Source organism: Pseudophryne corroboree, chromosome 2, assembly GCF_028390025.1.
Source record: "Pseudophryne corroboree isolate aPseCor3 chromosome 2, aPseCor3.hap2, whole genome shotgun sequence".
NCBI classification, from domain to species: domain Eukaryota; kingdom Metazoa; phylum Chordata; class Amphibia; order Anura; family Myobatrachidae; genus Pseudophryne; species Pseudophryne corroboree.
In genome coordinates, this window is record NC_086445.1 from 1,007,201,503 (window position 1) to 1,007,213,825 (window position 12,323).

Consider the following 12,323-nt stretch of genomic DNA (forward strand, 5'->3'; position numbering starts at 1 on the left):
TCCTGGGAATAACTATAGTCAATTGAAGGGGCATGGACTTGGGACTGTCAAGCCAGGTCAGACCCTTTCGGACATAGGGGGTCATTCCGACCCGATCGCTCGCTGCAGTTTGTCACAGCGCAGCGATCGAGTCGGAACTGTGCATGCACCGGCACCGCAGTGCGCCAGCGCATGGCAGTCGTCGCTGCCTAGTGATCGCCTCTGAGACAGAGGCGGTCACTGGACGGGAGAGAGCTGAACGGCGGCGTCAAGCCGCCATTTAGTGGGAGCAGTCCGGCCAACGCAGGCGTGGCTGGACCGTTGGGGGGGGGGGCGGTTCGCGGCGGCTGCGTGACATAACACACAGCCGCTGCGGGCCGGGGAGCGATGAGTAGCTCCCGGCCAGCACGCTAAACCTGCGCTGGTCGGGAGCTACTTTTGAAGTGCAAAGGCATCGCCGCTGTGCGATGCCTTTGCACTTCTGCGGGGGGGGCGGCACTGACATGCGGGGCGGACTAGCCCTGTGCTGGGCGTCCACCCGCATGTCAGTGTGAATGATCATAGCTGTGCTAAATTTAGCACAGCTACGATCAACTCGGAATGACCCCCATAAGCCAGACCAGTGTCAATGTGCGTGCACTGCGAACAAAAGAAAAACGGGGTTTTGGCTTTTGTCTGAAAGGGGTATAAGACATATTTTTGATAACTGGAAACCTCGCTAGCTTATGTACATTAATGATTTCAAGTGATGGCTATTAATACAGGTTCCAGACAAGGTTGTCTTTCAAAGCCAAAAGTCGTTTCAAACCAAACTGCCTATAAAACATAACAATTAGACATCAACATAATAAATAATCTTATTGAAGAGGTTATGGGAAGCCTCTAATGCATGTTGGAAGGATAAAAAACAAAACAGCGACAGGAAAGTTGGTATTTCTTTACAGGACAGATACTAACATTTATACGTACCAATCATGAAGATATGCCTATCAAGTAGCCATGAATTATTTTATACTGACACCTCTATAACTATATGGGTGTATATTATCTGCCATAAGCATTTACCACAAGTGCTGTTAAAATTCAATTTTAGCTTGTGACAAGTTTGCATAATAGGTTCCACTTTGAGGTTGCCCATTTTCATCTGGTGATACCTCAGGGCAGAGGTGGGGTCACCGTGTCCACACACACTATTATAATACAAGTGTGAGTAATTCTTGTTTAAACGTAAATTCTGCCATTCATGAAATCATGTCATGTGTTCCGGCAATCTGTGATGGTCCAGGGCAAAGGGAAATTACCCTGACCATCAGCACAATTGCTGGTCAGCTGGAGGTGTAACCGGCTTAAGCCATTTAGAACAGTTAGTGGCTGATTCTGAGTCAGAACTCAGCGTTGTCCATGTGCGCCTCTTGCCGCAGTTGCATCTGAGACTTTATGCTAATACAAGCCTTACCCTGGTGTACAGCCGCAATTCTGAATGTGCAAGGACTGAGACACCCACTGTGAGCATCTGTAGATGCTCGTACACTGCTTAGTGTGTCTTCAGACGTCACCATGGGTTGCAACATCTGACCATGCACCAGCCCCAGGCAGATTCTCTATCAAAGTATGGCCTCACATGTGAGCGATTGGGCGTCTGAGTTATCAACCACTTCAGCAAAACTGCCATAAGACTGTACATCTCCGTACTTCTGAAGAGCCACCACCCAGTCACTGTCCATGAACGCCCAATACATATGTGAGACCATGCATCTCAATTGGTCCTGCAACTTTGTACACTAACATTGGGACACGCAGGTGCTGTCTTAGCCAAATGTGCAGATGATCACATCGACCATTTGCGTGCATATAGTCCTGGCATCTGACTCAGAAGTAGGCCCTTAGGGTTTTATCTATCAATGGCAAATCCATGTGGACATGGCAGTAACCGCTTGGTTTAAGGAACGGGGAAATGTAACAAATTCTATATGCAGGAGGTATCCGATAACTCTTGAGTTAGGGCAGGTACACATCAGAACTACGGCCAATTGGGCCAAAGGTCGGGACGATTTCTCTTCGCCCTGGACCATCCCCAGTTGGCCATACACATCAGACAATTTAATTAACGACAGATCGATATGTCGTTCCGTCCTTCATTAAAATGCACAATGCCGCATACTATATTGTCCGGTTCTTTTCACTGCGACATGACGTGATATGGAATGTCACTGGCACCAATAATAAATAGGCCTATAGTTTGGTGAAGGTGAAGTATTATTTTAAAAAGTTTTTCTTTTCAAATTTATACTTTTTTTTTTCTTCTTGCTTTTACTTTATTTATAGTTCTGTGTTCTTACCCGCACATATGACTGAGGAACAGGGCATGAGACCACACTACAGATCCTTGGTGATGGAGTGAAGACATCACACGTCCCAGCGAGAACCAGAGCGTAGGCTACAGACGGGTCTTACATAAACATAAAGGTGAAAGAAGAACATTACGGTGAATTTTCAAAGGTACTGTCAGTCTGCACAAGAGAGTCCTGCAGTGTTTACATACTGTACATGATGACACCACTAAGTACCAGGTGATTTCATTCCCATGCACAAGGAAGCCATAAATACTCTGTGTGCACTAATCACATCACTTGCCCAACAAGAGGATTACCTCCCACACTGCAGTCATGTAATTGCTGTTTCCAATCTCTCACTGTCTGTCACTCCCTGTTTTGAGGACCTCATGAGGTTCACATGACATAATATTTTCATAGAATAAAATACCCTCTTGTCTGTGGTGTGGTGAGGCTGCCTATTCCAGGTCCCGATTCTCAGGTATCCGGTCAAGATGCCAGTGGTTGGGATCCTGGCAGTCGAAATACAGATGCCGAGATCCCGGCACTACTCTGAATGCTGACAACAGCATCCCAAATAGGGTCACCTGCCCAGCGTCGGATTCCCGACCGACGGGAACCTGAAAGAGCAAGTACCGGGAGGTAAGCCGCAGGGGGGCGGTTAGGTTTAGGCTGCGGGTGGAGGGTTAGGCTACGGCCCTGGGGGGGGGGAAGGTTTAGGCTGCGGGGAGGGGGTTTAGGTTCAGGCGCCACCACGGAGGATTAGGGGAACATTTGGGGGAGGTGAGTATATTTACCTTCCCCTTTCTGGATTTTGATCGCCGGCATGCCGCGGTCGGTATTGTGACTGCCGGCATCCCGACTGCAGGCATTCTCTACCGAACCCGATTCTCATACTCCCCATCTCAGTCTTTCCCATAGGTAGATTTATCAAAGCAGGGGGTGGATTTGGGGGTGAAGGCGCCCCTAGGGACAACAGCAATGGCTGCCTCCTGCCTGCCTAATTTGATTATTTTTATTGATTGGTTATAAGTCCTCATTTGATGATAGACAATTTAATAGAATAATAAAAAGCTGTGACATTTTTTTTTTAATTATGTATACATATTTACTAAGCAGGACAGCTTACAGGGGCAGTCTGTGCATATCCTACCCGCTTACACTCCATTCAGAATTCCATATGGTACAGTACAGTGGATATATTGTGTAGTTACTGGTACTTTTTGTGCTGACAGTATCACTACAAACATTCAAGTGTCGCCCCCAAATAAGTGCCGCCCCTAGGCATGTGCCTCACGTGCCTAATTCAAAATTTGCCACTGATCAAAGCTTGGAGAAAGATGAAGTGAAGAGAGATAAAGTCAGACTTGCCAACTCTCCCTCAATATTAGGGAGACTTCCTGATATAGTAGCAATCTCAGGCGCGCACGCAGGGGGGTTTCCGAGTACCCAGAAACCCCACCCCCCCAAGCCGCCGATCATCAGCTGTTTGACGTGTTGTTGTTTTTTGTGTACATCGCGGGCAGTCAGACAGTCAGACAGTGTCTCCCTCTGCGCAGCTGCACACTGAGCTGGCTACTGCATGTAGGGGGAGCTGCAGCAGCTCCTCTCAGGCAGAGTAACTCAGTGCAAGCAGCCAGCCAGCCGCGCCACGGGACTTGAGCGGCGCAGTCAGCGGGGACCCGGACCAGCCAGCGGCGGTGACGGATGATCGATTCGCGGCTACCAGTGAGTGCGGGAACCGGGGGGCTGGGGAGAGCTTGGGAGTAGGAGCCGAGGAGAGAGAGAGAGCAGCCGAGGAGAGAGAGAGAGCAGCCAGCATGAGTGAGGGAACGGGGGTGTGCGTGCGTGCGGTGTGGTGTGCAGGCAAGCAGGCTCTGCACAATAACGGATGCGGCCACTGATGATGTGCCCATGCTGTCTTACTATGAAGGGGGGGGGGATGATGTGCCCATGTTGTCTTTCTATGAATCTATGAAGGATGGGGGCGGAATGATGTGCCCATGCTGTCTTTCTATGAATCTATGAAGGATGGGGGGGGGGGGGGGGGGGAATGATGTGCCCATGTTGTCTTTCTATGAATCTATGAATGATGGGGGGGGAATGATGTGCCCATGTTGTCTTTCTATGAATCTATGAAGGATGGGGGGGGGGGGGATGATGTGCCCATGCTGTCTTTCTATGAATCTATGAAGGATGGGGGGGGGGGGGGGGGGAATGATGTGCCCATGCTGTCTTTCTATGAATCTATGAAGGATGGGGGGGAGGGAATGATGCGCCCACGCTGTCTCTTTATGAAGGGGGTGTGGGATGATGGTGGCTATGCTGTCTTTTTTATAGGGGGATGCTGGGGGAGGGAATGATGGTGGTTGTACTGTACTTGTGTGTGTGCGTATATATATATATATAACAAAGTACAGACGTGGCACTCACGGCAACTCCAAGGAATCACACAGTCAACAGAATTAGTTGTAACGTTTCAGTGGGGTGTCCACTGAAGCGTTACAACTAATTCTGTTGACTGTGTGATTCCTTGGAGTTGCCGTGAGTGCCACGTCTGTACTTTGTTATATTACTTCGGTTTTACGGAGGCACCGGCATTATACAAATAGAGCTTTAGGAGTGCCGTACCTTTCCCTGTGTATATATATATATATATATATATATAACAAGTATGCACGTTCCGGCACGCTCACCCGCCACAAATAAATGGTTAGGTGCCTTCCATTCAAATAGGATAAGTAGATGCATTCACGAAACACAGACGATTTCTATGTTCCGGTTTTATTTAGAGACCGTCATTCTTGTGGTATACGTTTAAGATGCTGGCTGTCGGGGATCCTGGCAGTCGAAATACCGATGCTGGAGCACCCGTCAGAAGACAGACGCTGGAATCCTGACCAGGTCAGCATCCCGATGCCAGAATACCTGCAGCCGGGATCCCAAATGTAAGTATAGCCGGGAGGGTTATGATTTGGCTGCATGGGAAGGCTGTTAAGTTAAGGCACCATCGGGGAGGTTAGGGTTAGGCTGCGGTGAGGGGGGTTAGGGTTATGCTGCGGGAGGGGGGTTTGGTTTAGGCACTAAGGGGGAGGTTAGGGTTAGGCACCAGCAGCTAGAAAATTCATTTTGATTACTACATGGTTCCACAGTATACAAGTTAAATTATAAAAAAAGAATTCCCGTTTGCGCATACCTTATGTAACGCCCATAAAATAATAAATTTTTTCGTTGGTCTGTAACCAATTGTTTGGGAAACCCCCTTTCAAAATCCTGCGTTTACCACTGAATCTCCCTGACTCCCTGTAGAATCTAGCTATCTCCCTGATTGCTCCTCCCCCCCCCCCCCCCCCCCACCCCCCCATTACTGTATGTAGCTGTTACATATTTGGAAAATAAACAGAAACCAAAGATCTATACATTCAGATGAGATCATCGGTGCCATTTCCCTTTGATTAGAAGGCACAATGATCCCCATGGGTACATGCATTTTCAAATAAGGTTTCTCATGGCCAATATATGAGCTACACTATGTAACTGCTTCAGGGGTGGTTTATATTTCTGTGTACGTTAATTTTATAAAACGTCTCCCAGGCAGGGTAAATCCACTTTAATGCCATGCTCATTGGTGTTGCTTTCACAATCTCCCTGAAATGCTTTCCTAAAGTAGACAAGAATGGATAAAGTACTAACCTATCAGCTTGTAACTGCCATTGTGACCCCTAAGCCTTGGAGAGAGATAAAGTACCAGCCAATCAGCTCCCAACTGCCACATTACAGGCTGTGTTTGAATAATGACCGTTAGGGGCTGATTGACCAGTACTTTATCTCCCTCCACTTTATTTCTCTCCAAACTTTGATAAATCTGGCCCCCAGGATCTTGCTTTCAGGTTTAGTAATAAGGAAGTTATGCATTGAGCTGACTCAAGCATAGCGTTGTACAGCTGCAGGTGACAAATGGATGTCAGACTATCTCTCGGAAGAAATGAAGAATCACTTTTATCACATTTTTTGCTCTTGCGTAGTTTTTGATTACATGATGATTGACATTTGTAGTACAGTACTACACAGTTTGTCACCAGAGCTGACACTCTAGCTGATTTGGAATGACACTCTGCTTATCATTAAATATTTGCAGCTTATTCCCCATAAACCTCAAAGCATTCCTGAAATTGGCCCCCATAGCTAACGCCATCTGAAAATGGCATTAGACCACTGTAGATATTGCATTCCGGGGCTTGGTGCATATGCGGTATGCGTCCAAACCTCCGGAAACTGCATTTTGGCCGCATATCTTAGCTTCCTGCATCTCGCTCATGATACATTCCATACTGCCACAGGAATTCAGTTCTGCGTGATATGCCACCATAAATCACCGCAAAGTCTGGCTGCGCACTTTACCAGACGTTACGGTTCAAATGAATAAAGTGACGACCATTGCGCAGGCACTTAGTAGCCATCGTGCAGAACTGAAGTCCCCCCTTTTGTCTTTGTGACAGGGATATAGAAGGTTTAGTCAGACGTCTGGAATGAATTTAGAGCGCAGAGCTATTATTCAATAGGAGAATGTGTTTTTCAGAATTTCCGAGATTTCTAAAGCAGTCGCAGGTTTCAGTAAATACAACCTTCCGTCAGTAATAATCCTTTCTGACATGACTTGCCTGGAGGGGTAATATGTGTCGCACCCTCTGCTGACATGTAAAGCTTTACACAAATATAGGCAGCAAGTGCATGTTTCATAACCATTTGTACAAGAAAACAGTAGCCAGTCTTCATGAAACAGTAGCCAGTCTTCATGTAACAGTAGCCAGTCTTCCTGTAACAGTAGCCAGTCTTCATGTAACAGTAGTCAGTCTTCCTGTAACAGTAGTCAGCTTTTGTGTAACAGTAGCCAGCCTTCCTGTAACAGTAGCCAGCCTTTGTGAAACAGTAGCCAGCCTTCCTGTAACAGTAGCCAGCCTTTGTGAAACAGTAGCCAGCCTTCCTGTAACAGTAGCCAGCCTTCCTGTAACAGTAGTCAGTCTTCATGAAACAGTAGCCAGCCTTCCTGTAACAGTAGCCAGCCTTCCTGTAACAGTAGCCAGCCTTCCTGTAACAGTAGCCAGTCTTCTTGTAACAGTAGCCAGTCTTCCTGTAACAGTAGCCAGCCTTCCTGTAACAGTAGCCAGTCTTCTTGTAACAGTAGCCAGCCTTCCTGTAACAGTAGCCAGCCTTCCTGTAACAGTAGCCAGCCTTCGTGTAACAGTAGCCAGTCTTCCTGTAACAGTAGCCAGCCTTCCTGTAACAGTAGCCAGCCTTCCTGTAACAGTAGCCAGTCTTCTTGTAACAGTAGCCAGCCTTCGTGTAACAGTAGCCAGTCTTCCTGTAACAGTAGCCAGCCTTCCTGTAACAGTAGCCAGCCTTCCTGTAACAGTAGCCAACCTTTGTGTAACAGTAGCCAGCCTTCCTGTAACAGTAGCCAGTCTTTCTGTAACTGTAGCCAGCCTTCGTATAACTGTAGCCAGCCTTCGTGTAACAGTAGCCAGCGTTCCTGTAACTGTAGCCAGCCTTCCTGTAACTGTAGCCAGCCTTCGTGTAACAGTAGCCAGCCTTCCTGTAACAGTAGCCAACCTTTGTGTAACAGTAGCCAGCCTTCCTGTAACAGTAGCCAACCTTTGTGTAACAGTAGCCAGCCTTCCTGTAACAGTAGCCAGTCTTTCTGTAACTGTAGCCAGCCTTCGTATAACTGTAGCCAGCCTTCGTGTAACAGTAGCCAGCGTTCCTGTAACTGTAGCCAGCCTTCCTGTAACTGTAGCCAGCCTTCGTGTAACAGTAGCCAGCCTTCCTGTAATAGTAGCCAGCCTTCCTGTAACAGTAGCCAATCTTCATTTAACAGTAGCCAGCCTTCATCTTGTCAGAATAACGGGTGTAAGGGGCATATTTATTATTCAATATTTGAGGCATATCCCCATAAAATGTGTGTTTTGGGGGGATACCCACAAATATTAAGCATCACCCCAATGTAGGAAGGTCTCTTAATTTCCAACAGGAGCAGGAGGCTCCATAGGTTTCTACGGGGGCTACGGAGCTGTCAGATTTACCAAGCCCTGGAATATGAAGCATTCCAGAGTTTGGCCCCAGCACTAACGCCATCATGGCATTAGCCAATGGGTTACATTGCACAAAACTTACAGAGAGGGGGTTCCTCTGTAACCTTACTCGGCAATGGCCAACCGAGCATGCGCAGTAACGGGGAGGTAAGTGACCGCTAATGCAATCACTTCGCTCCTAGCACATTGCAGGGATGCCCTCTTTCTGGAGCCCCTTGTCCCTGCATGTGTTTTTTGAAACATTCAGGCAAATGTTAATTTCTTATTTCCACAAATAGTGGCAATAATTGCTAATAATTGATAAATATGCCCCTTAGTGAGTGGAAGTTCTCTGGTAGAAATCCCACCAAGTGCATAATGTAAGCACAGTGTTATGGGGATGCTGACCACACCCGGATGTCACCCTCAGAGGGGTGACACCACAATGCTGGCTCCTCCACAGTGACTGGGAGATATAGTAGGAGTTGGGAATCTCCGGGGGCAGACCAGCGTCTCTGAGAATGCAGGGCACGCCTCCAAGAGTGATGAAAATGGGGATGTCCCATGAGGCCACGCCCCCTTCCAGCAAGGCTCCTTTCTGTTTCCTTTGCCACTCCAGGTGTCACCAGACCCAGCGATGCTACTGGTTTAGAACCTGTTCATTTAAATACAAATGACCCTGTATAACATCAAGGCTTCCCTTCTGATTCTAATTTGCCAGCACCGTCGTAGTGATTTGTCCCCGCACAGTTCCCTGTTCTCAGTACTCACCAACATCAACTACCTCTTATTATTCTGGTCTGGAGACAGTTTTCAAAATAGTTTCCTAGTTTCTTTCCACGCACAACTGCACAGCGCCACTTACAGTATTATTTTGTACATAAGCTAAATGCAATATTCTCAGTATGACTTATCATGTAAGCACAGCATCAATCCTCTCATTCCAAGTGCTCAGTCTGAGCTGAGTATCTGAGCTTATTGCAGCAATGTCTTAGCGTTGGAATGAGGTGAGAGGTGAGTGCTCTCATTCAGAACCGATACTCGAGGACCTCTGATTTCAGCCTTAGAATACATTTTTGGCGAAGGAGGAATATCCCCTTCATGTCCACTGCTCAGGTTATGTTAGGAGGAGTGTAACGTTCTATGGGCACAATTCAGACCTGGTCGCTGCTGTGCGTTTCCGCACAGCGGGCGATTATCGATAGACTGCGCATGCGCATGTACCGCAATGTGCACGCACGCCGCCAAACAACCGACATCGCCGAACAGCGACAAGCTGGTACGAAAATTTCAATCGCACAGCCATTCGCATGTTGATTGACAGGAATCGGGCGTTTGCGGGTGGTAAATGACCGTTTTCTGGGAGTGTCAGGGAAAATGCAGGAGCCCCGATCAGACTGTTCTTATCACACTGTAGGAGTAAGTCCTGGGATGCGCACACACTGCACACAGTGGTAAAAACATTAGATGGTGACGGTGAGTGAGGTGAGAACGGATTTGTAGCTGTCCGCTGACTGAGGGACATTTGTAGCACGGCGTACACATGCCATCATCGCACACTTGCAGGGACGAATTTACCCTCCCCTTGAGCAGCGACTATCTGAACGCAGGACAGCAAAATTAGCAGCCCAGCGATCAGATCTGAATTAGGCCCAATGTCCCAGTCCCAGAAAGCACTGTGTGTATACTGTATATGCAACAGTGCTATTGGGTTATGTTCAATTGTCCGTGATCTCACTGGCAGAGTTATAATGGGTGCACATGGGTCTCCCGGGGGCCCACACTGCACGTTCTGCACCCATTATTATTAATACTCACCCTCCAGAGTCCCACGGCGCAGCAGAAGTGCTGCAGAAATCACTGGAAAAATGGCGTGGCGCTATTTCCCTGGGGTTTCATGCATGAGTAGTAAGAAAATCAGGGACGTGCGGTGAGCTAAATAGCTCAGGAGGCGCTGGCTAGCACCAGAGCCAGATTTACATGCAATATATGATCCAAAGCAGCATACATCTGGGCATTGGGCCTAATTCTGAGTTGATCGCAGCAGCAAATTTGTTAGCAGTTGGGCAAAACCATGTGCACTGCAGGTGGGGCAGATGTAACATGTGCAGAGAGAGTTAGATTTGGGTGGGGTGTATTCAAACTGAAATCTAAATTACAGTGTAAAAATAAAGCAGCCAGTATTTACCCCGCACAGAAACGAAATAACCCACCCAAATCTAACTCTCTCTGCACATGTTATATCTGCCTCCCCTGCAGTGCACATGGTTTTGCCCAATTGCTAACAAACTTGCTTCTGCGATCAACTCAGAATTACCCCCATTATACACAGGTGCAGCAGTATAAACTCCTGGAAATTTTGTGAGTTTTGATGAGAAATGCGCGAAAAAATGGTTAAGCAGGACTGCCTCACCTGCCATAGCTTTTTTACTCCAGAGTTTTGGCTATAAAAATTATTAGAAAAATGCAAGAAGATATTTCAAACATATTCTTTGTATTTTTCATATACTTTATACAGTCAAAACTCTGGCACAAACGTTAGTATGACAGGAAAGGCTCTGCCTCACCCCTCCGCACGTCACTGAAGAAAATTACTGAGAAAATGAACACCGCGCCATTTTCCCAGAGATCTGCGCATTCTCTTTAGCCTCTGGGACAGCTCCAGGGTCCCATAGGGCGCTGCCGGCTAGGTAGGAGGGGGCCCAGACAGAACCTGCACACGGGCCTCCTCCTCTCTGTGTGGTCTGGGGTTTTTTTCCGCTGCGTGACAAAATTCAGCCGGCCACAGGGTTTTTGCTATTCAATTGGCCATGGGAAATTTAGCTGTACTATTATAAACAAGTTTTTGATCAGCTTAATTCCACCATTAATGACATGTTAATTTTGGGGTGATATTCTGCAAAGTGTAAATTTAATGGGTTAAAATATGTGAGACAGGTATATGAGGGTGTTGTATGGATGGGACGGGTGGGTGTTACAGGGTTTTTTTTTTGTTTTGAGAATATAAAAGTAAAGTGCCTTAAATGACTCAAAACATTACTTAACAGGCATAGAGAGAGTTAGATTTGGGTGGGGTGTGTTCAAACTGAAATCTAAATTGCAGTGTAAAAATAAAGCAGTCAGTATTTACCCTGCACAGAAACAATATAACCCACCCAAATCTAACAACTCTCTCTGCACATGTTATAACTGCCCCACCTGCAGTGCACATGGGGGGTAATTCAGACCTGATCGCTCAAGTGCATTTTTTGCAGTGCTGTGATCAGATAGTCGCCACCTACAGGGGGAGGGGTAAAGTGCTGTGCAGGTGTGCGATCGCTTTTGTAGCAGTGCTGCACAAACATCAGTTCGTGCATAAACATCCTAGTGATATTTGGTGGACCCCCTTCTTTAAAGTAAACCTTCATTACCTTCACAACCAGAAATAAAGACACGGAGACTTGAATTTTGGCAGAAAAATTGCTAGCTATTTATTTATCCCTAACCAATAGCAAACCTGTAAATAGAAATTTTTATTAAGATGCCGATCCAGCCGGCATATGGTGGCAGCAAAAAGAACGGCTCTATTAACCTAAATTAACCTTAAATTACTAAAACTTCGCAACGATCCTAATTTTAATACAACCATCACACACCGGTAATAGGTGACAACTCAACCCCCACAGTGACTACCCACCGCTCCTGGGTGCCCTGCCGCTGCCTTCCCGGACGGGTGGTCAAGCGGCCAATAAGTCGATGGAGGTGAGTGCACCTAAACCAATACTAAACTGTAAAACACTACAGTTTACCATACAAATAGAAAACTGCCGTTCTTTTCCGCCAATAAATAGCCAACGATAAAACCAGCCAGCAACTTAACGCCAATGCACCACGTGCCCAAATCTCTGACCACAAGGGCGGGAGGGTGGGAAGGCAAAATCCTCACAAGAGAGAGATTTAAAAT

General features: G+C 47.0%; 1 long non-coding RNA gene across 2 annotated transcripts in view; it reads left to right on the plus strand.

Moving 5' to 3' along the window:
- The window catches only part of LOC134987827 (uncharacterized), an 89,179-nt gene that overhangs the window by 29,048 nt on the left and 47,808 nt on the right, over positions 1-12,323 (plus strand). For both annotated transcript variants that reach the window (XR_010193397.1, XR_010193398.1), the window contains one exon: positions 2,305-2,478. This is a non-coding gene — a long non-coding RNA (uncharacterized LOC134987827). The remainder of the gene's footprint in view (positions 1-2,304; positions 2,479-12,323) is intronic.